At 53.1% G+C, this 25,296-nt stretch overlaps 1 protein-coding gene across 3 annotated transcripts in view; it reads right to left on the reverse strand.

The window, feature by feature from the left end:
• Positions 1–21,831, reverse strand: part of Myl10 (myosin light chain 10) — a 37,749-nt gene extending 15,918 nt beyond the window's left edge. For 2 of the 3 annotated variants that reach the window (XM_063234252.1, XM_063234250.1), the window contains exons 1-2: positions 21,469–21,831; positions 19,141–19,319 (exon numbers count right to left, since the gene is read on the reverse strand). The gene's annotated coding sequence lies outside the window, so the exon portion shown is untranslated. Of the gene's footprint in view, positions 1–1,295; positions 1,423–19,140; positions 19,320–21,468 lie in introns of those variants that run through there. The other variant, XM_063234251.1, reaches the window with a different exon arrangement.
• Positions 21,832–25,296: the final 3,465 nt, after the last annotated feature.

Raw genomic sequence — 25,296 nt, forward strand, 5'->3', positions numbered from 1 at the left:
TATCTCTGCAAGGCACAAAAATGATGCCTTTTAAAAATCAGTGGGAAGCCTGGGCGTGGAGGTGCACGCCTGTGATCCCAGCACTTAGGCTGAGGCAGGAGGATTGCCACAAGTTTGAGGTCAGCCTGGCCTACATAGTGAGACCCTGTCTCTAAAAAAAAAAGTCAAAAAAGTCAGCGGGAAGCGAGGCACCATAGTGGCACATATCTGTAATCCCAGCAATCTGGGAGGCTGAAGCAGGAGGATCACAAATTGGAGCCCAGTTTGAATCAAATTAATGAGGCCTCATCTCAAAGTAAGAAATAAAGGCTGGTGTGGTGGTGCACACCTGTAATCCCAGCTCTCAGAAGGCTGAGGTAAGAGCACCACAGTGAGTTTGAGGCCAGCCTGGTCAACGGAGTAAGATGATGTCTCAAAAAAACCTCAAAAGAGGGGCATGGGATTGGATGCCGACACACAGAGAGAAGACAGTGTCAAGAGAAGCCAGCAACAGCCAAGGGTCACCCATGGCTGACAGATGCTGGGAGAGGAGCATGGAACGGCCTCCCACCCCACAGGATGCCAGGTGCCCTCCTTCCAAAGGGTGGGTGTGGGAAGCCACGGGGAGTGACGGCCAGAGGAGGGACCTGCTGGCCACACTCCGGCCAGGTGGCCAAGGTCACAGCAGCAGCAGGAACTCACTGTTTGCTTGTTCATCCTGTTCATCTTAATCCTACGCTCACTGTGTGAAGAGAACGACTATCCACCTCCAGAGCCTTCATTTCCTGAGCCCAGAGCCCCACTCATTGAGAAAGATATAGGAGAAATAGCAAGGTAGGGGTGCTCCCAGAATCCCTGCCCAGGCTCCAGGGATCCCCAAAGCTCCAGAGGAGGATGTGGATGACGGAAGTGCTGCTTCTGGAGTACCTAGATCCTGAACTCTAAGTTGTGGTGACGTCGTTGGTGAGTGTGCACATGTCAAACTCATCAAATTGTGCACTTTAAATATGTGCAGCTTATTGTGTGTTCATATATCTCAATAAAGCTGTTGGGTTTTTTTGAACAGTAAGTCAGGCTTGGTGAAGTACGTCTATAATCCTGGGACACCGGGAGGCTGAGGCAGGATGGTCCCAAGTTCAAGCCAGCCTGGACAATGTAGTGAGACCATGTCTGACAAATTAAAAAATAAAAAGGGCCAGAAGTATAGCTCAGTGATGGAGCACTTGCCTAAAATGTGCAAGACCCTGGGTTTCATCTCCAGCACCGAAAATAAATAAGAAATAATAAGGAAAAGCAGCCCCCGGGGTGGGCCTCACAGGTCGAGCGGGGGTCTCCACTGGCCAGGTAGTACAGTCTCCCCAGGCCTTTGGTTCTTCTCGCTCCTGGTTCTTGCTGGCTTCTCCAGGAGGGGACTGAGCATCCTGGTGCGATGGAAGCAGCACCGTGTGGCTGGGTGAGGTAGGCCCAGCGCAGATGGTGGCTCCGGCAGGGCGGGCCCAGCCTTGCTGGGGGGGGGGGAGGCTTCGCACCAGCTGCAGGAGTAGACTTTCGAGATGAGAGGCGGACACCAAGGACAGCAATGGGGAAAAACAGAAAACGTCATGGATCTATGAGTCTCCTGTCCCAGAACTGCTTGTCCCAAACCACCTGGCTCTCAGTGTTTGCACTGTGGGTTTCCATTTCACGCTCTTCCTTTCCTGCTCTGCCCTTTGGACCAGGAACGTTGACCCTCCACCACTGTATGCTGGGAGCCTCTAACTTGGCTTTTAATTTTTTACAGCCTACAGCTAAGACTGCCTTGGGTCTCAGGGAAGACTTTAGACTCGGACTTTTGAACACTGCTGGAACTGTGGAGGCCCTGGGGAATGGATGAGTGTACTCTTGGTTGTACAAGAGATGACTACACCTCATTAGGCAACATTACAGCCATGTTATTGGCTCTATCTGGAGATGAAGGATGGCTTATGATGTTTCGCTGTCACTAGTTAATGGAGGAGGGTCTGGGGTGCTTAATCTTGATTGGCAAGTTGGATAGTTTGAGAGAAGCCTAGGCGATCATTAAAGCACACTTCTGAGTGTGCCTGGGTGTGTCACAGTAGGTCCACCCTTGGGGACCGTATCTGTCCCTGCCCCCTTCTGTGACTCTTCTCCTGTGCTCTGCCTCCCGATGCCACCAGGTGGCCATTTTCCAGCACCACGCCCTTCCGCCATGATGCTCCTGCTTTGGACTGAAGCCTCTGAAACCAGAAGCCCAAGTAAGCTTCTTCTGCTGTTCTTGTCGTCATTGTCTTGAGGACTGAACCCAGGGCCTTCACCCTGAGCTACATCCCCAGCTGATGTTTAAATTTTTAAACTTTGGGACAGAGTCTCACTATATCACTAAATCTCCCAGGCTGGGCTTGAACTTGTGGTTCTCCTGCCTCAGTCTCCAGAGTGCTGGGCCTGAGTGCCCAGCTGCACTTCTCCTCCTTTAGATTATTGGGGTCAGGTCTTTTGTCCCCACTGACTAACCCACCTGCTAAGCTCCTAATTATTTAAGCCAACGCTCAGGCGGGTTCTGCTACTCACAGCCAAGCGCAATCACTAGAAACCTTTTGGAAGAAGGGATGTGTGACTGTGGCCTCCAAGGACGAGCAGGAGTTTCGAGGACACTAGGAGTAGTCACAGGAGCTTGTGGACATGGCCCCTGGGATCCTCGGCAGAGCTGGGGCAGGAAGCAGGAAGGGCTCCTGTCCCCTCCTGAGGAAGCCAAGTCACTCGCTAGGCTGGGGTCAAGCCCTGCCCAGAGCTCCAGCCACTTCTTCCTGTCCCCCGAGTCACCTCAGTGTGGCAGCACAGCCCAGGCCACCACCCTGGCTGAGCCCCGGCCTCACAGTGAGTACCTTTCCTCAGCCTTGTTTACAGTTGTTGAACTATTTTCATCAAATTAATTAAATACATGCTAAATCCTCTTCAGTTTGTTGTGCAACAAATTGAAGATGCTAAGATTGCAAAATGCACACAAAACCTGCTTATTCTGATAGAAACCCATAGGCGGCCCTGGTTCCCCTCCTGCCGTGGCTTTGATCCCTTGAGATCTGAGGTTCCCTGGAGCCATCTCAGCTCCCCACTGGGATGACTCAAAGTGCAGTGGTGCCCAGGTCACCAGAGAGCATGGGGCACAAACACCAGGAGCACAGACACGGAACACTTCCCCAGAGGAGTGACACTGGTCACAGAACAAATGTCCATTGCATCACCCCTGTGCAGCCCTGAGGCTGCTACTGCTCCAAGGGACAGAGGAGAAAGTAGAGGAATAGCGGGTGACAGCAGAGTCCACACAGCCGAGGACAGTCCGCAGGTAACCACTGTGCCCACAGGACCTTCTTCCAGCGCTGGCCTCTTGTCCTAGGCAGAGTTTGGCAGAAGCAACCACAACAGGCCAAGCCACCCCCCGAGAGCCCTCTGGGCTCCAAATGCACCTCTACTCATAGCCCCTTGAGCCCCCACCTGCCTCCCTCAGTTCCTGTGGTGGACAAAGCATTCCTGCTGGCCTCCCCGAACAGGGCCTGGCACCAGCAAGCATCCCCTTCCCTCCTCATGGACTGTCTGGAAGAAAGAGGCCCTGGGGTTCCTGCCAGAGAAATGGAGGCGCCCAGAGTCCGAGGCCTGAGCCCCTCACTCAGGCACACAGGTGTGCACAAGCAAAGTGAATGCACAGTGTGACCGTGGGCTCATTGGCAAGGCCCTGGCTGTGCTTTGCTTCTTTGGTTTCAGGCATGAAGAGACGGAAGTCTTGGGAAGGAAGGAAGGGATTTGTCCAGAGCCCACAGAACTCGGTTCACAATCAGGCCAGGCTCCCCCGCTCCAGGCACCAGGTCCCTGCTGCCACTTAGAGCTCAGGCATCACGTGGTCTGACAGAGCACACTCCACACTGCCAGGGCCTCGCCTCACCCAGCCCAGCCCTTGGACCACCTGGCAGAGCCACAGCCTGCAATCCATCCAAAACCTCAGAGTAACTGTGGGTTTACAGACATCCTGCAAACTGCAAATCCTGAAAAGTAGGGCAGAACCAGGCAGAGAGGCCCACGCCTGTGACTCCAGCACGCTGGGAGGCTGAGGCAGGAAGATCACAAGTCTGAACCCAGGCTGGGAAACTTGGTGATGTAGTGAGACCCTGTCTTAAAATAAAAAGTAAAAATAAGGCTGAGGATGTGTCTCAGTGTGGAGGCCTGTGTATAATCCTCAGTGCAACAAAAGAAAAACAATGAGGGCTGGGGATTTAGCTCAGTGGCATAAGTGCCTGCCTTGCAAGCAGGCAGTTGTGAGTTCGATCCCCGGTACCGATAAAAAGGAAAAAGACAAAAAAAAAAAAAAAAAAAAAGAGAGAAAAAGAAAAACAATGGAGGGTGACTTGTTGGTGACACTGACAGTGGAGACGAGGATGGAACGAAGTGGGTCAGCTCCAGGATGGCGACTCCTGCTGCGGTAGGGTCCCACTGGGTCACTGCTGTGTGACCACTGCAGAGCACACACCCTTGGTGACCTCTCAGAGCTACTTCAGCCAGCTGCAGGGTTCCTATCCCCAAGGCGTGATCTCAGACCCACCACCTTTCAGCAACAAGCTGACCATGTGGCTAGCTGCCTTCTCTCCGGTCCTCAGCATACAGTATGCCCTCAGCTTCACCTTCTGTCCCATGCTGAGCCGCACTGGGACACAGGGAGGATGGGACCCAGGGCCCGCTGCCTGGTCACTCGTGGGCAGAGGGAGATGAGGAGTAAAAAGGCCACTGTCATTCGGTGTGGCAACACTAGAAACACTAAAGTCCAAGGGACCTAGCAGAGCTGGGAAGGAATCCTTGGCGTTGATGGGGCGGATGGACAGGGTGGAGCCAAGCTTGTGTGAACAGAGCTGACATTGAAGCTGAGGTTTTGAGGTATGAGTAGAGATTTTCCAGATAGAGATGGAAGGATGGGGTGGAGTAGTGGAATCTGGGGGACACAGCTTTTCCCTGGAGTGATCTTTGGAGACGCTGATCCAGTGGGGTTTAGAGGTGGAAGATAAAACAGGACCAGAATGCAGAACACAGGATGAGGCAAATCAGGAGCTTTGTGTTAACTTTCCATGGCTGAGACAAAATGCCTAATGTGGTCAGCTCAAAGGAGGAAGGCTGATTTGGGTTCCAGGTTTCAGAGGTCTCAGGCCATGGTCTGTTGACTCCATGGCTTTAGGGTAGGAGCATCGTGATAGAAAGGTTTGATGGAAGGAAGCTTCTCACTTTGTGGTGACCAGAAAGGGGTTATGTCACATACCCTATGACCCATGACCTGCTCCCTTCACCTAGGCCCCATCTCCTAAGTTCTGTCACCTCCCAGGCTCGGGCAGATAGAGACAGAAACACTCACGTTGTGACGTGAGCCAGACTGGAGCTAAGGACACAGACAAGACTGAGGAAGCCATACAGGGAAGGTTACAGAGATAGGACGGTGGACCCTGGAAAAGCATGTCCTTTAGTGGGGCCCTGATGGGGTGAAGCCACTCGGGTGGAAGCAGCTCAGTAGGACTCTGGGACAGAGTGTTCCCCCAGGACGCCTCCATGGATTCCACTGAGAGTGACAGAGCAGGTGTCGCCCATGAGCGTTGCAGGGCAAGAATTAGCAGGGCATGTCACTGCAGTGTCAGGAGATGGCTCGACCCTGTGCTCCACCAACCCAGCTCTGATCAGACCTGGTAGAGAGCTCCGAGGAGAGGCGTGGGCTTCCCCCTCCGTGCCCCCCACCTCCCTCTCTGCTTTCTCCTCCCTGGAACCAGCTTGGGTATTTAGAAGATTAATTTCATGTTTGTGCAAAGCAGAGGATTAAGGGAGGAGGAGACTGAAGCACTCTGTAAGTTGTTAAGAAAACATCAGCTAAAAAAAGACAGCTGAATCGCTCAGGATGGGATACGCCCGCCAGCAGCCAGCAGCTCCTTGTGGGTAATTTCCTCTCTTCCTATGTAGGCTTGGGGCTGGCAGCCTGGGGCCCTGATAATGCTCTGAGACTGAGTATCACAGAACAGCCCTGGGACAGGTCAAGTTGAAGATCTCAGACAGAGTTCCTGCCACCAGGACCTCTCTGATAGCTCTGTGTGCTTCTCAGAGATCCTGGAGCAGCCAGAGGCTCAGAAAGGGTGTGGGCTTGATGAAGCACACACAGCAAGTCCAGGCTCCTGGCTGGAGCTCCTTACCACAGCCAAGTAAGGGTTAGGGTTGGGGTTAGGGTTAGGACTCAGGTTCCTCAGCATCTTCGCAAGGGCATCTGCAGGCACAGCCTGTGCCCTCCAGGAGATCAGAAGCTCCTAACCTTTTTTTTTTTTTTTTTTGCAATGGCTTTAGTGGAATATGATTCACGTACTATACAGTTCATCCACTTAAGGTGTCCTGTTCAGCAGCTTACGTATACTCAGTGCTGTACAACCATCACCATTAACAATTTTAGAATACTTTCACCACCCCGAAAAGAAGCTCGATCCCCATTAGATGGCACCCCTCTTCCTCCTCCTTCTGAGCCCCTAGAAAATAAGTGACTTCCTGTCTCAAATCTGCTCATACAATGGAACCGTAGACTGTGTGGTCTTTGGTGTCAGGCTTGTTTCTCTAGCATTTGGTGAGGGAGGGAAGGCCTTGAACTGAACTCAGCCTCTCTACACTGAGCTACATCCTTAGTCTTTTTTTCTACTTTTTAATGTGAGGCAGGGTATTGCTAAGCCACTAAGCTGCCCATGCTGGGCCTCAAACCTTGCCGCAGTCCCTGAGAGTGTTGAGGTGACAAACACATGCCACCAGACACGGTTGCATGGTGTTCTTGGGACTCATCCATGTTTCATTCCTTTTTATGGCCGAATCATAGACCATGTTGTGTTTAAACCACTACTCCACTGGTGAGTTACTTCTTGTTCATGGTTATTAGGAATAGTTTTGCTAGGGACAGATATATGTGCCTTTCTGTGTGCAAATCTCACCCATTTCTTCTGGGTGACCAGAGGAAATGAGCCCACTGATGTGTTCAAAACTTAAACCAAAGAGCTAGTTGTGGTGGTGCCCGCTTGTAATCCCAGAACTTGAGGCTGAGGCAGGAGGATCACTGTGAATTGGAGGCCAGCCTGGGCTACAAAGTGAGATCAAGGCTAGCCTGAACTGCATAGCAACATCCTGTCTCAAAAAGACACACACAGATACACAGACACAGACACACATACACACATGCACACACACCAAAAAATAAACCAAAGAGCAGATGAGATCACAAGGAAGCCTGGCACAGTAGTATGCACCTGTGATTCCAGCACTCAGGGAGGCTGAGGCAGGAGGGTCACAAGATTGAGCCTAAACTGGGCAACTCAACAACTTGGTAAGACTCTGTCTCAAAATTTAAAAAATAATAATAAATGTTAGGGTTTGATCTCCAGCATCACAAATCAAATCCTCCCAAACAACAAAGTTGCTTCTGTGGGAGAGAAACCAGACAATTGGCCATCAGGGTGACGAGTGAGTGCAGAGGGGTCTGAGGGAATTATCTGGGGTGAAGTGATCTAGGCCTTCACTCTGGTATCGATCACTCTGGTATTGATGTGTTGGCCCAAACTATTTCACTGTACGTTCAACTAGGCACATTTTACTGCATACAATCACTCCTGAACTCATGGTTGTAAAAGGTGTCTACCAAGGTGGGATGTGCCACCCTGGGAAGGGCAGGAACCCCAAAGATTCTCGGAGGGAGCCCCCTGCAGCCTCCACACCTGCTCTGAGGGGCTAAGCTCCCCATCCCTGCCTAGCTGCTATTGCCACTTGACTCCACTGTGCGACATTGTGGCAGCCAGAGAATGGCCAATCCCAATGGTAAGCTGCGACGAAAGCCGGGTTCCCCTCCTTGAGCCCCTCCTGTTGCCCCCAGCCCTGGGTGGGTATCCTGGCAGGTCAGACCCTCAGCCGGAGCTGCAGGTCCAAAGAAAAGAAGGCTCTGAAGGAACAAGATGAAACAGTGGATGACCTCCAGACGAACAGGAACAAAAGGACACTTTAGGATGGCTGTCCCCACCCGTAGCACCCCCAGCACCTCAGCCAGCCACCCTATCTCACTCTTCCTGTGAGTGGCCTTCCCAACTCCCAGATCCTGAAGCCATGACGCAGCGATTCTGTGCATTGCTCAGCAAAGCTCCCATGAGCATTGGACACATCCTAGGCACTGCACAGGACAGACCCAGCCACCGAGCATGGGCCATCGTGCCTGAACACCACAGGCTGTGGGCACAAAGAAGGGGCAGCCCTGCTGCATGAGATGGGGGTGCCCTCCCTGCAGGAAGCAATGCTTTACAGAGGACTAACAATCAGCAGAGCTTAAATAAGCAAAGAGGATGAAAGACAATCCTTGGTTGGAGGATGAGCTCTAGCAGGTGGCCTTGGAGCGGTACACAAAGAGAAGGAGGTGGGCTGGGAGGTGGGTGGGCTAGGTCTTGCTGTGCAGACCCATGGAGTCAGACCCCGGTAGGGAACACAGCCATCATCACCGAGGAGCTCAGAAGCCATGGAAGCCTTAAGCTGGATGTTGTCCATGTTATGAGGGTCAATTATTCTTAACATAGTGTTTTATAGCCAACCAAACTAACAAGAAACCTTAGGACCAAATGGTTTTTGAGACATGTAAAGTCTTTGAGACATGTGTCACCTGCCCATTCCTCCTAGAAGAAGAAAACAGTGAATAGTCTAAGTAATCAGCAATAAGATGCAGACAACTATGGTCCCACTCTGGAGGAGCTGCACGTGGAAGTCCCCAGATGATGGGTCCAGGTAAGCAAGGAGGAGGGAGAGTAGCCGATACCCATGAGAAGCACCTCTGGGAGATTGTGTACCCCAGATGTGACAGTTCCCTAAAACATCACAGGAATGCAGGATGCAATAAAAGTAAGCAAAAAAAAAAAAAACCCAAAAAAACAAAAACAATAAAAAATGCCAGCATTTAGAAAGTACGAAAAAAATAAAGTCTGGACTCAACAGCAAGTTTAGACCACCGCTGGGTTTCACAGGGAGTGCTATCCGCATAATCATGACATTGAAAGCACTTTATTTATTCCCAACTTCATAATCAGCCCATAGACAAAGCAAAGAAAGAAGACTTAATTAAGGTTAAAGAATGCAAATATTTTCAACCACACCAATGGAAAAGTACAAATGACAGATGCTGGACGGGAAGGAGGAGGAAGAGCACACGAATGTAAGAAATCTCCGTGTCCTTCCCTCCAGCAGCGGGTTCTCAATAATCAAAGCTGTTAACATTCTGAAGATGACTGCACTGCCTTTAAAATGGTGAAATAATTATGTTGGAAGGAGGGACAGGGCTGGGGAGAGAAATTAAGTAAATCTTCTGTTCTTAGGCCAAGAAATCCTCAGAAATTTTCAAAAAATGATAGCCAGACGCAGTGGCATATCCCTGTAACGCCAGCTACTGGGGAGACTGAGGCAGGAGGATTGCAAGTTCAAGGCTATATATGCATCTAAGCAAGACCCTGTGTCAAAATTTTAAAGAATAGAAAGTGCTGGCTGTGGAGCTCATGGTAGAGCACTTCCTCGGTTCAATTCTCAGTGCCAAAAACAACAGCAACAAAACCCAACTGATAAATCACAAAATGCCAAAATGGTCAATGTCTGTCGTCTTTAGGGGTCAGTCCACCTCTGGGCCCCTTTATTCTTTAGGAATCCTCCTCCACCATTAGAAAGTGATCGGCAAATAAGCCTCCCAGCCTTCCTCCACTGAACCCTGGATCCCCCCCTGGCTCAACCAATCAGCCTGCTCATCTTGAATATGAAACAAGCCCATCGCATGCAGAAGCAGGTGCTGCCCAGCTCCATTCAGGCTGCCAGAGCTGGAGGCTGCTGGGGTGGCCATACTCAGCTTCTAGATGCAACTAGCAGGGACCACAGCATTGAGGATGCTGGTGTCACCAGCTGCAGCATCCAGGCTCTGCATAGTTGGGGTCCCCGTCAGGCTGATGCTGGAGCATGCACTGGGGTGTTGCTCCCTGGTGTGTACCCTGACACCTGGCCCTGCAGGCTCCCACTGATCTTAGGAATCTCCCAGTCCACTTCTACTTAATTATCCAGAGCTGGTTTCTATTGCCTGCTACTCATAATGTTGGTCCAAGGAACATGTGCTCGCTTCTGAGACAGGAGGGAAACCCCAGGGGCATGGCAGGGAGACAGGCAGGCAGCCACCTCTGCTCATTTGCATGACCTAAATCCCTCCGTGCCATCTTCTTTTTTAACCCAGTGCATTTGTTCATTTAATATTTCATTTTTTTTTCCTAAAATGTTTTTCTATGTTAGGAGTCAAGCCCTGGCTGATAACAAAGCTGTGATGTCACAGCTTGGGGAGGAGGCTGAGTTAGTTGTAAGGAAGCCACTGGCTGGGCTATTGGACCTCTGAGGCCACCAGGTGGAGGAGGCCTGTGACCAGAACGCCAATGTCCTTGGTGAGGGAGGGTGATAAGGAGGGGAATTGGGCCGCCAGGGATCCTGCCATGGTTTGAACAGGATTTAAGTGTGTCCCCCACATCCAGTCCATCGGATGAATGGCAATCCTGGAAGCTTGGTGGGGGAACGTTTGAGAGGTGGGAGCTCTTGCAGGCAGCCAGGTCCCCAGCTGCTGCCTTCAGAAAGAATTAATGTTGCTCTCTAAAACCTCAGTCAGGTTCCTCAAGAGCGGGTTGTTGCCAGGCGAGGTGGTGCACGCCTGTAATCCCAGCACTCAGGAGGCAGAGGCAGGAGGATCAACTAGGAGTTCAAGACCAGCCTGGGCTACAAAGTGAGCTCAAGGCCAGCCTGAACTGCATAGCGAGACCCTGTCTCAAAAACACAAAACAAACAAACAAAAAAAAGAAGTGAGTTGCTGTAAAGGGGGGGGGCTGGCCCCTGAGTCTCTCTGGCTTCTGTCTCGCCATGTGACTACACTCTCTTTGCAAATGTGTAGTCCCACCACGATGCCATCTGTCACCTCACTGCTATGCAGCCACAAAGCCCTCTCCAGGGGCTGAACCCACGACCAATGGGCAGCCTGACCTGGACTTCAACCCTCGTTGTTTTCATTTTTTATTTTGAGATGGAATCTCACTCAGTTGCTCAGGCTAGACTTGAACTTGTGCCGCCTAAGCCTCCTAAGTGGCTGGAATTACAGGTATAGCAATAAATCAATCTTGCCGCCGCTCCCCCCCCCCCCCCCCCGTATTTTGTTACAACAACTAAACCAGCAAAACAGACTAATGCAGAGCCCAGGGCCTTCAGGAGTCTGGCAGGACCTCCAGGTCATCTTCATGCTCCTCCCACCCACCTCTGATTTGAGCCCGCTCAAGCAGTGGTCAGTGCATCGGGATGCACACAGGAATGAGTGGACCTGTCTCCAGCGAGCAGCAGCAATGCGGCATGAGGGATAAACAGAAAGCTAAAGCAGTTTTCCTGGGTGGACAGGACTTGAGTGTGAAGTACAGGGGATCAGTGACTGTCTACAGGGAAAAAGAGGCAAACAGGACACAGTCTGGGACCCCAAGAGGCAGGAGGGAGTGAGATATGGGTTCAAATAGCAAAGCCAGCTAGAGGAGCGAGCTCCCCATCAGGGGAAGTATGTAAGCAGGGGCTGCACACCCACCCAGCAGGGATGGGCTTGGCCAGGTCCAGGCATGAGATAAGAATCTCTTCCAGCCCTGCAAGGCTGAGAAAAGCAGGGGTGAGGGGTTGCCAAACAGGGACGCACTCTTGTTTGTGGGAAATTTGTTTCAGCAGTGACGTGCGAACTGTCTCCTGAAATGAATGCCATCTGGGAAAAAACACCAAATTCAAACACACCAATTTGTCTTTCCCACTAATGAACCATGTCAATGTTGGGGCCAGCCTGAAGAATCTGTTTATTCCCAGGAGCCAGGCCAACCCTTCCAAACGAATGAGGACTCAGGAGCACAGATGGGTTCCCCGGTGGAGGTATGACAGGCCCAGAGTGCGAGGTGTGTACGTATGGTTTCCATGGAGACAATCGACTTGAACCCAGGTGTGCACCTTCCTCCTGAAGAACCAGAATGGCACTAGATATCCCCTGCAGGACCTTGCTAAAGCCCCACTAGACCCATTTGTTGAAGGTTTTCTCCTTTAGGAGGCAGGGCCTAGCGGGAGCAAGTTCGGCCGCTGGGGGCGTGGCCTCAGGGGGGCTGCTGGGAAACACCCCTCCCCGCTCCACTTCTGTCTTTCCCTTTGCTTTCTGGCTGCCCTGAGATGAGTAGCTGTGCTCACAGGCTCCCTATCTTGACTGCCTCGCCAGAAAAGCAACAGAGCCAGCCTGTATACTACTTCATGTCTAGGATCCCTGCGCTCTGGGAGGCTGAGGCAGGAGGATCCCAGGTTGGAGCCCAGCCTGGGCAACTTAGTGACTGAGACCCTGTCTCAAAATAAAAAGTGAAAAAGGACTAGAGAGGTGGCTCAGTGCGGAGACTTGGGTTCAATCTCCAGCACCTTCCCCCAAAATTATATCAATAAATAAATGGCTAGATGTCATGGAAGACAGAGTGAGCACAGGAGCCTCGCAGGCTGAATCTGACCCTGCCCTGCCCCCCACTGGAGGGAATTCCGCCTGGTGGCTTAAGGCCCCTACTTTCTGCAGGATCACCCCTGCGGCAGGAAGGATAACTGGCACGACTTGCTAAGAAGGCTCTTACCCAAGGCCAAGCCTTGCCAGTGACCACTGGGCCCAGGACCTGTCCTGTCCTGCCTCCGGGTACTGACCCCAAGCACATCATCACTGAACTTCCGGCTCACGCACCTCCACACACTGGCCACTTCCGGGCATCTGACTTCCAGAGCCCATCTTCTGATGGGCTTCCAGCCCCTCAGGGGGACCCCTGACTCTCACACTCCCTCTGTTCCACAGGTGTGGCTCCCGTTCCCGGGTCCTGCCCTTCTGCTCCAGAGAACACAGACATCATCTCAAGCCCCAGAGCACCTCAGCCCTGAAGCAGGAAGTGCCCACGAACCCCCTGAGCCGCAGGTTGATGGTGACCTCCGCATGCTGCAGATGCCAGACCTGGCAACAAACACAGTTACCTGCCCATGCTGCAGAGGTAGGTGGGTGGTACACACATGGGGCCAGTGCTCTGCCACTCACTGTGCTGTACCCCAAGTCCTCATTAAAGTCCCGGTTCTTCCCAACATCTCAGGTAACAGACCCCCAGGTCCCCAACATTAAAATGCGGGTATCTTTTTGCTACCGTGGAGGGGCATTGTTCTGTCCACCATGCCCATTGTCCTTCCTAAGCAGATAAGAAGTTCCAGTGAGTTTGTAAAATCATCACCCCAAGCACAGTAGCTGTGACAGTAACATACATGGCCTCTCGAAGTATGGCGGGGTTTCTGGCTCTTTTCTGAGACAAATTCACACGCTATAGTCCAAGCTGGCTTTGAACTTCCTATGTAGCTCGTTATGTCCTTAAAGCCACAATCCTCCTGCCTCAGCCTCCTGAGTGCTGTGATTAAAAGTGTGCATCCCCACAACTGGTGTATGTTTTGTACTAAAATATTTCTGCAAAAGTGGCTTGGAAAGTGATTCTGCCATCAGGGTTATCAAAAAGCCTTCCGGGAGCCATGGGCAGGCCCCCTGCTCTACTCTGGTCAGCTACAGGCTGGCGGGGTCACCCAAGGCTGGCAGTGAGGGGCTTCAGGGGACATACTCACCTGAGGACCTCTCTTGAGAAGCGGGCTGGCCTGAGTTATGTGCTACACCCCCAGCACTTTTTATTTTGAGACAGGGTCTCGCTAAATTTCCCAGGCTGAGCTCAGCCTTGTAGGGCTGTTTCCCCTGAGGGGATGTGTTTTCAGGAGCGGCTTCTTAGCCAGAATAGAGAGCACATCTCAGAGGACACAAGGATTCTCTGGACCCTGAAGGGCTTCCTGGTCTCCATCCTGTCTGGGAGGAGGCTGATGCTGCAGCCAGCGGTCACCCAGAGTCCTGGTACCTTCAGCTGATACCAGTAGCATAAGGTGTACAAGCTAATTGTCTACCACTACATAACAAGCATCCCCAGAGCAACTTGGCTTTGCAAATTGTCTTGTTTCCTCTCTCATGGTTCTGTGTGGCTGGCTGGGTTCAGCCTGGCAGGTGGTTCTGGGCTGCAGTTATTTATGTTGCAATTAGGTGACAACAGTTGCTGAAATCACCTGGGGCCTCAGTGAGCCAAAATCTGGATGCTTCCTCACTGTGCTTGACGGCTCCCTGTGCCTGATGGTGGAGCCCTGGGCTAGCTCTTGTGAGAGCAAATTGTTCTGGAAAAAGTCCCTGCTTTGCTGACTTTCTGCCTACTTGTGTGTACACACTCTTCCTGTCCTGATGCCATTTGTCATAATGTGATGCAGCCAAGGACCCTCACTGAGGCCAGTACCATGCAGTCTGGGCTTTCAGCCTTCAGAACTGTGAGCTATACTTTTCTTGTCTTTATAAATTACTCAGCCTCTGGTATTTTATTATAGTAGCAGCAAAAGGACTAAAAAAAAATGGTGGTATCAGAGGAATCCAACTCCTTATATGGCAGGGGCTTCTTCTAGAACAGTGGTTCCCAGCAAGCCAGTGGCAGCAGTGAGCTTCAGCTTGGCCTTGGGTGGTTCTCAGTGGCAACCAGGGCCAGGCTGCCTGACTGCTCCCCCAGGCTCAGGAGGGAGCTGGCACCTTCAGAAACACTGTCGTTCATTTATTTTTGCAATCCTTCTCTGACACAGGTGATGATTCAGGCACTCTCTGCCCTCAGGTTACCCAGAATGACCAATTTCCAGGAACACAAGTCATTGTTCCCAAAGGAGAAGGTGAGAAAGCAGCGGGAGACAGTGCTCTCCTCACCACTGCACCGTGCTGGTGACATAAATGCATGCATCGTGTGCACCTCCACCCCCGCCACCCACAGCCAGCAAGCCAGGAAGCACAGTGTGTGGTCCGTAGGTGCAGCCTCAAGTGATTCAGCTCCCCAGCCGGCTCATGGCCAGACCCAGCAGGGACAGAGCCCCATCTCCATCCCCACTACCCTGAGCAACATTCTCCCCCTCCGACTCCAGTTTTCTTTTGTATGAAAGGCAGTTGATCAGGCAGGATGGTACATTCCTGTAATCTCAGCATTCTGTGAGGCTCAGGCAGGAAAACCCCAAGTTCCAGCCCAGTCTGGGAAAATTAGTGAGACTCTGTCTCAAAATAAAAATTAAAAAGAGCCAGGGGTATAGCTCAGTGCAAAGGAACTGGGTTCAATTCCTAGTAGTACCAAAAATGGAAGAAGGGAGAGGAGGAGGAGGAAGGGGAAGAAGAAGAGGAAGAAGAAAGGCACAGGCAGACAAGGGAGGAAGGAAGGAAGGAAGGAAGGAAGGAAGGAAGGAAGGAAGGAAGGAAAGAAAAGAGATGGAAGGAGAATGGGAAGAATGAAAGGAGGGAGAGAGAAAGAAAGGGTTATGGAGGAGAAGAGGTTGACCAGATGGCTGCCACCATCTCTATGGCCTTAGGCAAATCCCCTGTCTCTATCTTATATCTGTACTGTGGAAGTTGAACAAGATGCCTGCAGGTGTTTATAGCACCTCATTCTTCAATTTAGTTTCTATCTGAACCACCTCAGTGCATCTAGGAATGTATGTATTTGTTGCCCTAAGTTTTGACCATTTTCTGCTGCTATAACAAAATACCAGAGGCAGGATGACCTCTAAGGAACAAAGGTTTAATAGACCAGGAAGTTCAAGAGCATGGCAACAGCATCTGCTCAGCTTTGGTGCAGGCCCCATTCCATAAAGTGGCAATGTAGGAGGGGAAGAAGAGACAAAACAGGAGGGGAAGGCTGGCTTTATAACAGCTTGCTCTCATGAAAATGCATCCACTCCTGAGAGACCCTACCCAGGCACTCGCCCCTCAGAAAGATTAGTCAGCTCTTAAGAGATCAACCTCTCAACTCTGCCACAAAAGTCAATCAAATTTCAGTGTGAGTTTGGGAGGAGACAAACCATACTCCAATCCCAGCAGTGGGACTGCAATGCAAGGGCACCCATCCAGTGCCCCCAAATCCAAGTTCCCAGGAATTCACGAACGAGCAGACACTGCCCTGGAAGCTGAGCTGGAATCCATCACCACCCCAGCCACTGCTGAGTGAGGGACCGGGCTGGGTGCAGGAGGGAAGACTGGGATAGGCAGTCCGCCTGCCCACCAGGTTCTCCTGTTTGGTGACAGCGTGGCCTCAAGCAAATCCTTAGCCCCTCCAAACCCCAGATTCCCCATCTGGAAAAGGAGAATTTTAACAGCCATTCCCAAGGACAGGCCTCAGGACAGGGTCAGACAGCAGCTGGAAAGCTCCAATTGGTTACTGTTCAAACCCCCGTGCTGGAGACCACCTTCCAGGCCAGCAGTGGGGACTCTTGTCGCTGCCCAGAGCCTTTCCTGAGATAATTTAGGAGGTCCGGGCTGGGGAGCAGTCCTCAGCTGAAGCTGCCGCCTCCCCAGTGGCAGCCGCAGAATGCCTCAGGCCCTGGGGGCTGAGCAGGCTCTCCTAGTCCCTGCTTCCTGAAGATGACCCAGGCTGTCGCGCTCCACAGCACGAGGCACTAAAAAATGACTCTGAAGAAAAGTAAGCAGACGCTCCAGGCTATAAATATTTCAGAGCGGAATGAACGTCCTTTCCCAGCACCGACCCGCCGTATATATTATTTATAAAACCATAACTTCAGTTGAAAGGTAGTCGCCAAAGGAATAGACAGCCTCACTCAGATTCACGGGGTGATTGGAAAAACAGTCCAGAAGGGGACAGAGAATGTCTGGGCCACCAGAGGCCACAGGAGGTCATCCAGCCCCATCACCCCCCCAACCTGGCCAGAGGGACAAGCCAGGATAGCTGGGAGGCCCTCTGGACACCCGCAGCTCACACCAATCGTGGCCCTGCTGTTTTATCAGGAAACTGCCAGTGAATTCCTGACAAAAACCTTTTTACCCAGCTTCCTAGCAGGGCGTGGGGTTTGTCATGGGAGAGGAGGCTGAGATGGCCACGCTGAGGCCACTGTGCAGCAAGACACTCTCATGTTGTTGTGCCATGCATGACACATGTGCCACAGGTCAGGATGCCTTCCGGACTTGATATTTCCAGCTGTGAAGTGGGTGGATGAATAATCCCACTCAATCACAGGAGTCCCCAAGCCCTCAACTGCCCACACAGATGGGGGTCAGAGGTGAGTGAGGGAAGCTGCATCTGGGTCCCCAGCTTCCTCCATCACCCATATTACCATCTGAGCCCCGCCTCTTTCATCTCAAGCACAGGCCCTGCTGTGAACTGCCCAGGTACGGAATCCAGGACACACTCCTTTGGGTCATCTGGAAACCATCTTGGGTCATGGAAAAATTGTCTTCCACGAAACCAGGCCCTAGTGCCAAGAAGATTGGGGTCTGCTTGTGGAGAACTTCACTTCCCACATTCTCAATTTAAAAATCAATATAAAGCCAGGCATAGTTTTCCTTACTCTGGAGGCTGAGGCGGGAGGACTGAGAGTTGGAGTCCACCTGGGCAACTTAGCAAGACCCTGTCTCAAAAACTAAAATGCAAATCAGTAACTCAGTGGCTTAACCTGTGATAAAAAGGAGAGACTGAAGCGAAGGGACTGGTAACCAACTCCCGCCTTGTTTTGGCGTGGTACTGGGGACTGACCCCAGACCTTTGCACGGAGCTAATCTCTAGCCACTTCCATCTTTTGAGACGGGTCTCGGTGAGTCATTAAGCTGCCAAGACTTAGTCCAGTCATCAGCGTCCCCAAGTCTTCCTGTACTTGAAAATTGTGGCTGAGCTGCTTTTGATTTTAATTTTTCCATTATGCACTCCTTGCAGAAAATTTAGAACATGAAAAAAAAAAAAGCACGAAGCTAGAAATAAAAAATCGCTTATAATTCCATGATCCGGAGCAGCCCCAGTTAACCCTGGTGTCTCTCTGCCTTCCTGACGCGAGAGAGGGCAGAGCTCCAGAAGAGCGGGGAGGTGCCAAAGACCCAGAGGCTGATGCGCAGGGCCACCTGCCCCCACCACAAGGAGACTTGGTTTGGCTCTCCAGTCCCCACCATTGATCAGGACACACAGCCTTCCTGAGAGGCCAAAACAGCAAGGCCTCGTCCCAGAGTAGACTAGGTGGGGTCCTGTGCACCCTGTGCCCACTTAGGGATACGAGCTAGATGAAATGCAAGAGTATGAAGCAGACGCCTGTCATCCCAGTGTTTTGGGAGGCCGAGGCAGGAGGATCTCGAGTTTGAGGCCAGCCCACACACACACACACACACACACACACACACACACACACACACGGGCCCAGCGGAATCTTCGCAGCTGGACTCTGCTGGTCAGGACAAGACCCGTCCCGCCAGCCCTGCTTAGGCCCAGGAAGCCCTTCATCCACTCCCCGGGGGGAATGGGGTGTCCAGGAACCCTGCTTTCAGGTCTTGCCACTCCCAGATCCCAGCCTCGGGGCAGCTCCCAGCAACCCCCTCAGAGCAGCCACCAACCTCCCCCATCTGTAGCACCCCTCGAAACATATCAAAATAAAAACCCGGATGAGTTTATTCGCTAAAATGCCCAGAATGTAATAACTGATTACATTTCATTTCTCCCCAGGGGAAACTCGGGTTAATTTGGCGGCTGACTCATGTGCCAGGCCCCTGTTACGACACCAGGACAGACGCGGCTCCTCCCGGCCCAGCTGGCAGTGCCCGCGGCCCGGCCCGGCGGCCCGTGCGGGTGGGAGCCTCGGCCCACGGCGGCGCCGCACAGGCTGAGCGCGGGCTTCCAGGAATGCAGGGCGCATGCGCGCGTGCACACCGCTGCGTGGACAGCACGCACCGACCAGCGCCGCGTAGGCTCACACGCACGCGTGCATGCGCAGCTGCACCACGCCCACCAAGTGTCCCATGGTAGCTCTGCGTTCTAGTACGGGCGGCCAAATCCACGTAGAGAGAGTCCATCCTGGTCCTGCCTCTTCCTGCATCTTCCGGAAGGGAAGGGAGGCGTCCGTAGGGCTGACCAGGTCCCCAGGGTGCCCACTCTAGGTGGACTTCTCTGTCTGCCTAAGGTCATGGAAATACTGGGGACCCGGCCCCTATATTGCTCATGAAAACAGCACACTCACCTCAGACAGAAGTCCTCAAGTGTGCCCATGAGATGTGGCTGTGTGATCTTGAGCAGGACACTCAACCTCTCTGAACCTCCATTTCTTCTTAATTATATGATTGCACAAGAATATGAATATACTTGGTGCCATCATAAGATGTAAGCTTTATGTTACATTTTTACCACCATTTTCAAAAACTAGAAAAAGAATAAGGAAAGGCATATGTAAGTTCTTCCCTTCTTTCCTCTCTCCTTTGCAATTCCCTTTCTCCCCCTCCCTCCCGATCCCATCCCACAGACTGGGATGTTGAAATGACAGCAGGAACTGTGGCAGCCATCTTCAACTTAGAAGTCACTTGTTGAGCAAGTTGGAACAGAAAGATAAAAATGACACCTTGACATTATGGAGCCACCACATAAGCCTTGGACTGCTTGTAAATACAGAAAAGTAAGTGTCTGTGTTTTACAAAAATACACATAAACATAAATACATATATTTTTCATCATCATCTCTTTTATGTGTATAAGTATACACTAAAACCATCTAGGGAAGAGCTCACCAGACAAAGACGAGATATTTCCCAGGGTTCCTCACCCCTCCTTTCCAGCAAGAGAACACAGCAGGGTTCTGAGTTTTGCCCCAATATCTTCCAACTTTCAAGCAACTCATGCAAACCGTTTCTCTCCTAAGTCTGTTTTTTACCTTTTTTTCCCCCTGGGAACTGGGGGTTAAGCCCAGGGCCTTCACACTGAGCCACGTCCCCAGCCCTGCATGTTTTGTTTTGCTTTGCTTTATTTTTCTTTTATTTTGAGACACAATCTCACTAAGTGGTCCAAACTGGGCTTGAACTTGCAATTCTCCTGCCTCAGCCTCCCAGAGTGCTGAGATGACAGGTGTGCACAGCCATGCCTAGGTCCCTACCCATTTTTTGACATTGAGACTATTGGCCTCAGTTTTAAAAACCTGCTTCTCTTCTCTATTTCTTTGGTTTCTTTTTAAAATTTCTTTTCAGCAAGATGCGCATGGATTATATTTTCTCGAATCGACATAATAATATGGTGGGTTGGGGGTACAGTGTACCAACTAGATGCCCTATACCTGAGTACTGAGTAGGTCAGGGCACCTAGAGTTTCCCTCACTTTGAATATCTACCCATTCTCTGTATCAGAAAGCTTCTAGTCCTTCCGTTTAACTTAAAAAAGCAGCTTTAATGTTTAAAAGTTGGTTAATGAAGCCGAACATGGTGGAGCCACCTGTAAACTCAGTATTTTGGGAGACTGAGGCCAAAGATCGAAAGTTGGAGGGGAGCCTGGGCAGCTTGGTAAATTATTGAGAACCTGGAAATAAAACAATTAAGAAAAGGGTGGCACGTAGGTCAGTGCCCGGACTTGGGTTCAATCCCTGGGAGGGCAGCAGGGCGGGTGCAGCAGGTTAATGACTGGTCCGGCCCAGGCACACAGCAGGCGGAAGGCCACTTTGCAAGGGGCAGAGAGGACCAGGTTCCAGGTCTGTGAGGTCAGCTAAGAGGCCACAGGCGCATGGCCCAGGGATGGCTTCCCTTTGGAGAGGAAGCTAAGAAAGAGTAAGGGGGCCAGCGGGGCTCCCCTGAGCCACGGGGCAGCCAGAAGCCCAGAAGAGGACTCAGAACTCACAGCCCAGCTCTGAGCACACAGCTCCCTGGCCAGAACCGCCCAGAGCCCCGGTGACAAGCCAGAGGCCCACAGCCGCCTGGGCCCCATTCAGTGGCCTCGGCTCTGAGCTGCCACAGGCCTGTGGGAGACACTGGGGGTGCAGGAAGGAAGGACACCCACAGACAGTGGAGTTCTGGCAGGAGAGGAGGGGGCGCCTTTGCCAATGGAGAGCTGTTCTCAAGGGAGACAGGGCCAGGCTGTGGCTCAGGGGCACAGCGCCTGCTGTAGTGCTCGAGGCACACGAATCCTGCACCAGGAGCAGCCCTAAGAAAATCACTCCCCAACCCCCAGAACCCACCAAGGCAGTGAGTGGTGTGGCACACAGCAAAACCCTTTCTCAAAAACCCAACACAACACAAAAAGACTCCTCATGGCACGGTCCCCAGACAGTGCCAGTCCTCAGAGGGGCACGACATGCCCCAGACACCTAAGCAGAGGAGGGCTGTGGGCCACACACACAGTAAGGCCTACCCACAACGTCCCGAGCTGGGTGGGGGGCCACAGCTCCTCTACCAGGGCCCAGACCCCACTTGCTTGCCTGTGCGTTTGCACAGAGCATCTGCACAGCCTGGGGTTCCAACCGAACCTCAGTCTCTCCCAGGCAGAGGCCTCTGGGGTTACAGAGATGTCCCGGCTCTCTGAGGTTCCTTCTCACCTCGTCAGGAGGGGCCGTGGGGAGCTGAACAGGACGGGGTGCACACGTCCAGCATGTGCTGCGCTCCGCCTCGGGGACGGTCCCCCTGTGCTCAGCCAGCTGGGCATGACAGCTTCCAGGAGGGTAGAGAAGACCAGCGCAGTGTGCGGCCAGCACCCCATTCACCCGCCAACATCCTGCAGAGATGTGGCACCTGTGCTGACAGCCAGCTCCTCTCCAGGAAGCAGATCCCAGTCATGGCCAAGACTTCAGCAGGCAAGGTTTCCACCCAGCCACATCCCCACGGCGGCAGCGGGGTGTCCAGGCCCCCTCAGCCTGTGGAATCGCACCCCGCTCCCACCAGGTCCTGTCTCTTGCCCTCCGCCTGACATCATGTGAACAAGGCCCCGGGGTGGGGGCAGGATGGAGGGACCTGGGCCTGGGGGAGGAGCTGAGGGCAGGAAGGGTGGGGCTCCCAGAGTGCAGAGCAGGCGGCCCTGCCCGGCTGCTCACGCAGAGCCACAGCTGCGAGCCAGGTGCCACGGCACACGCACATTTACACGCCGAACCTGACACACGGCTGCCCCCAGACTGCACTCACACGCAGCACCCTCTCATCCTAGCAGACGTGGGGGGCCTGGCCTCCCACCCCAATCGCTGCCAGGTGTGCAGGGCTCCTCTGGGCCCCAGTCTCTGCCTAACACCACCTGCAGCCCAGCAGTAGGAGCACCAAAGGCCCAGCGCCACCAGGCTTCCTTTGGGGAGGACTCGGCTTGCTCCAGCCAGCATGGAGTCCATTGCAGGGCCAGAGGAACCTCCCCTCGGCTGAGGAGCCCGCACACTGTCCCCATGCACAGATCACCGGGGCTGCCTCTTACCTCCAGGGCTCAGTTTTTCTTCTTTCTTCCCCTGCTGCTGGGGTTGAACCCAGGAAGACAGCACTGAACTACATCTCCAGTTCTTTTTTTAGTTTTCATTTTGATAAGTTGCTAAGTTTTCCAGGTTGGGCTTGAACTTGGAATCCTCCTGCCTCAGCCTCCCGGTGTGCTGGGATTGCAAGTATACATCCTTTTCTTTGCCTTAAGCTTGGCATTTCTTCTTGTTTCTCAGCAACAGAGGATGGGAAGGAGGCAGGGATATCAGGAGGAGGAAAGTATGGTGCCTGGGGGGCCATACTGATAGGTGTACAGGGTCTTATTGGGGCAGGAGCTCCTCCAGCTCCTGATGGCCAGAGGTTCTTGATTTCCAACTCCTTGGACCCTTTGCCTCTGGCCCCACCTCACAACCTCCCCTGGGCCTGTGGCTGCAGCCTGTACCTCTTTATCCAGCTCCCAGCGCCCCTGAGCCTCAGGCTACCCACAGATCCCCTCACCGGATATCGGGGTTTCCTAACCGATGTAAACACTGCACCCCCACCCCCTGCCTTCGCCGCAGCCCCTATGATCAGATTCAGCGGAGCTCCTGCCCAGGGAAGCTGGAGCTAAGCAAAGACACTAAAGCACCTGGGGCAAGGTCAGTGCCAGGGCAAGGCTGTGACAGCCCGCTTGCCTCCCGCCAGCCTCCCCCGCCCCGCGGTCACGGCCCCGGTATCAGGGTGGGCCCTGCCAGCTCCCCTCTCTCTAGAGACCCCGGCTGCAGGAACTCGGGAAGCCTCGCCGCCGCTTCCGCGGAACGCCGCTAGGTGGCGCCGCGCTAACGGAGATAGGGATGGTCGGGCCGCCCGCTCAGCCAGCGCCGGGAAGCGCCTCCCTGCCAAGCGGGTACTCTAGGTCCCCAGACCCGACCCCATCTGAGCTCCCCCAGGTCCCGAGCTCTCCCGGAGGCCCGGGACACACAGGCTCCCAGCCTCTTGGTCAGCACGTCGCCCTCTGGGGCTGGCCCCATGTCGGGGGCCCCTATCCTATTCTAGGGTGACCCCTCATCAGGTTGGGTTTCTGCTGCCCTCACCCAGGTGTGGGGGCGGGGCGGAGATTAAACCTGGTGCTTCGCACTGAGCTACGTCCCCCAGCCCTTTTTACATTTTTTTTTTTAATTTTGAGGCAAAGCCTCACTAAATTGTAAAAGCTGCCCAGGTGGGGATTGAATTTGAGATTCTCCTACCTCAGCCTCAGAGTTTGGCGACTACAAGCCTGTGCTGCCATGCCTGGCTCTGATGGATCTTTACCCTGTCTGGGCCTCAGTTTCTTTATCTTTAAAATGGAACGGATACCAGTCCCCAGAGTAAATGAGACTCCTGGCACAAAACCTGACCCAGGTTTGGCACACAGTGTCATACCTCAGTTTCCCCTTTCTGTCCTCCAGCCCAAAATAATGTCTCACCTCTGCCTTTGCCACCTCACTTTGAGGCTGCTGGCTTTAGGGCTACACTGGGGTGAGAAGGCCCCAAACCAAGGGTGCAATGGGATGGACCCCAACTGCCCCAAGCCCTGATCGCATTTCCTCCTCAGGACTCTGTCAGTGAACACAGAGCTGGCGTGACAGAACCAGTGGACATGTGAATAGCAGGGTCCTGGCTGGGGTCCCGGTTGATTCCGGCTGCCTCAGCTGTCACTGCAATGAGGCAACCGCTGGAGGCAGGTGACTGGGCCACTCTCAGCTCTCCCAGCTGTCCTGTCCCTCTGGATCTCCCCCAGGCTTTAGAGGGGCTGATGGACCTGCCAGGGCATCGCCTCCTCCAGGGAGCCTTCCAGCATTGATCTGTGAGTGGAGGCCTTGGCTGGGCCCTGCGTGGTACCTGGCTTGGTCCCTTCCTTTGTCCTAACTCAGACACACGGGATGCCATCCCCCAAATACCCAATTTACAAAGAAGCTTTCAGAAGAGCATTTAGAGCAGATGATGAAAGTGGGGCCCAGAGGGACCAAGTGATGGGTGCAGAGCCACACAGCAAACCACAGCAAAGACTTAGCAAGCAGCATGTAGGGCAGGGCCCATTGCAGGAAGGGAAGTGGGGTGTTCCAGGAGAGGAGTGGCTCCAAACGGAGCCTCCTGCACCCCGCCCCCCACGTCTGAGTAAGTCTTCCTCTGCAGGGTCATCCCTGAAGTCCAGCCTGCCTGTCACCGTCCCACACTAGCTGTAGTGTCACACCCACCTTGTAGTGAAGCCTAAGGAGCCTTTCTGTTGCTGGGACAGTGTTGCCAGTAGTCAGTGCCCCTGAGTGCTGGGGTCAGCAGAGCTGGGTCAGGCTGGACAGGAATAAAGCAGCACCTCCTGGCCCCAGGGCTGCCCAGGGAAAGGCCACTGCCTCTCAGCTGCCACCTGCAGCTTCTTCTTTTCCTGTAGCAGCCTGGGAACCCCTGCTGATTCCCCACCCCCTACCCCTACCCCACACCTTTTGACATCTGCCCCAAGGATGAAGGTTGTGTTGGAGATGATCTCATGGGGTCGACCTGGCCTCTCAGGGATTAGCAGTAACAAGCTGCCCAAGAATCCATCTCCCCGGCCCATGGGGGAGCACAGTGGATCACCCATCAGTGGGGTGGGTGGGCCTAGTGGCCATGGCCTAATTTGGACCTGGGCTCTGCTAACACCAGCCTTCAAAATCTCAGAAAAGAAAGATTGCTAAAGGGGAAGCAGGATCCTAAAAGAGCTGCTTAACCTAGTTAAAGAATGCGATATTTGCAAACTCTTTGAAAGCAGCAAAACCCTACACACACACACACACACACACACACACACACACACACACACAGAGGACTTTGTCCCTTGAAGGCCACACCCTTGGCTGTGGCAGCCGGCAGTCACAGTGCCCCCAAGCCTGGCAGTGATAAAACTCCTTTTTAAGAGTATCTGGCCACTCACTCAGCCAGCCAGCTTTTCTCTTCCATTTAGCAATGTTTGTCTGTTTCTG

This window comes from Cavia porcellus, unplaced genomic scaffold (assembly GCF_034190915.1).
Source record: "Cavia porcellus strain 051 isolate PalLab524CR breed Dunkin Hartley unplaced genomic scaffold, mCavPor4.1 scaffold_23, whole genome shotgun sequence".
Lineage (NCBI taxonomy): Eukaryota > Metazoa > Chordata > Mammalia > Rodentia > Caviidae > Cavia > Cavia porcellus.